The sequence below is a fragment of the Canis lupus genome, chromosome 18 (assembly GCF_011100685.1).
Source record: "Canis lupus familiaris isolate Mischka breed German Shepherd chromosome 18, alternate assembly UU_Cfam_GSD_1.0, whole genome shotgun sequence".
Classification (NCBI taxonomy): domain Eukaryota; kingdom Metazoa; phylum Chordata; class Mammalia; order Carnivora; family Canidae; genus Canis; species Canis lupus.
This window is the reverse complement of record NC_049239.1, coordinates 44,775,415-44,777,600: the sequence shown is the minus strand read 5'-3', so window position 1 is coordinate 44,777,600 and position 2,186 is coordinate 44,775,415.

Genomic DNA, 2,186 nt, shown 5'->3' with positions numbered 1-2,186 from the left:
GGAAGACACCCCCGGGACCTCATAAATAAGTCCCCGCTTTTCACTGAATCCAACTTGAGTGGATATCTCCATTGCAAAACTCTGGATCCCAACCATACAGGCCACCTCCCTCCAGGCCAGAGAACACCTGATGGGGACCCCTATCTTGTAGGGCTCATTCGTCAGAAAGGCTTTGAGAGAGCAAAAGTTGAGACAGGAGTGTTGGGTCTCCCCAGATCCTGGGGGCAGAACTGAGGCTCTGGAACCTGGAGAGCTGCGAAGGTCAGGGGCTGCCCCCTAACCGTCCAAGGAGAGGGCGGTGGCTAGAGTTCATGCTGGCTTTGATCCGTGTTGGCTTGAGTCATTTCCGAAAATGTGAGGCCTCACAATAGATGCTTACTGATAACCTAACCATGGTTGACGTTTATTCTGGTTTTTGGATGTGCCAATGGCCTTGGCACCAGTCTGGGAAGCTTTCCTGGATCTGCCCATTAGGCCAAACAGGTCTCCAGCTCAGTCAGGCTGTCCCGCTCTACGTCGGTCGTATATGAGGGCAGGGCACATGCTGCAAGAGTCAGGTAAGGCCGGGTTCAAATCGCAGCCCTGCCACCTATTTCCCTTTGTAAAATGGCAGTGCAACAGCTCCCCAGTGGGATGTTTTAAGGAACTTATGATACTTGGTACCGGAAGAGCTCAGCATAAAGCCTAGCATTTGATGAAATCTCAAAAAGCGCCCATTACTGGTGGGTGAGTGGTTTGCACATGTGTCTCCCCCCCCTGGCCTGGGCATTGAAGAGAGATGAGAGCTGTTTTACGGCTGCAGCCTCCTTTCAGCAGGCCCCGCATCAGTACCCACACAGTCTCTGAGAGTGTGTTTTGAATCCATGAACTTCCCTAAGTGTCCCGACAACTGGTGACATTGTCAGGGCAGCATCCTGTCTGGGCCCCGAGTGCGATTAGAACCAGGGCTGGCTGAGCCCAAGCCAAGGGCAGGCCCATTTGGCCAGCTTGTCTCTCTGCTCAAGATTCAATTAATCCCGTGCCCATCTGAAGTGAGGCGAGCTGTGGACCTGACGTCTGCTCCAGCAGGTACAAAACCCATCAGTGGCAGGAGGTTCTCAGTCAGGCCCTGAACTGGGGACAAGATAGGGAGGGCCATAGTGGCCTTTTCCTGGAGGCAGCCCAGACTTGGCCGCTTGCCCCAGCTGGCCAACGAGAGCTTTGCTGGGGTGTGGGAGTCCCACGCTCAAAGTTTCTGAGAGGTCTGGGCCTCCAGGGTCCTCAGAATCATCCCACCCCAGGTATCAGGGTTTCCCACTTTCCCCAGCAGGGCCCTGAGCTTGCCTAGGCCTACTGGGGTTATGCATTTGGCCCCTTTGCAGCCCTGCCTCCCCTCTAGCTCCATCCTGAGCCTGATTCTCAGCACAGGGTCCCCTTTGGCTGCAGGAGGAGGGATTCTCTTTAGACAGTGCTACGCTGGATTTGGGTCATTGTGGCGTGCCTTGAGCTGGCACTGGATTCCCCTGAACATGATCCTTTCTTTCTTTAAGGCTGCCAAAGCAGTTAACAGAAGCCACCCAACCCCAAACTCTTATAATTACCACTGCCCCCATGTTGCTCAGGTGCTAGAACTTTCCCAGAACCCGGTCCTTCCCCTTCCACCCATTCTTCGTCCCAGCTTGCTATAGGAGAGACAGTCTGAACTCATATGCCCAAGGTTGTCACCATCTCCCAGCCCACTACAACAGGGTCCTCACTGCATCTCACCATGGATTCCAGTTCCAGAATGCCACCCTGCTGCGCTGCTCTCAGCACTGTTGTAGTAGTGCCGACTGTCTTGGCCTAGGGTCCCCCTCTCAGCAGAACCTGATGCAAGGACGTATGTGCAGGGAGTTTATTTTGGAGGTGGTCCCTGGGAGCAGAAACAGGGCACCGCCACACGTGAGAAAAGGAAAGCCGAAAAGCCAACATCACAGGGCATCTCCAGGTCACTGCTGTGGGTGACTGGGGCTCAGTGCCGTCAGGACGCTCCCAACAGTGTATAAAACGATCCTTGGTCTTGTCAATCAGATGACAGATTGACAGGAGCACCCATCCTTCAGCTCCCGTGCCCCACTGGTGGAGGTTAACCCAGTGGAAGCTAACTGCCCCCAGCATGTCCTCATGCTGAGCGTGTTCCCGCCAGTAGTCTATGTTGGGCACTGCAC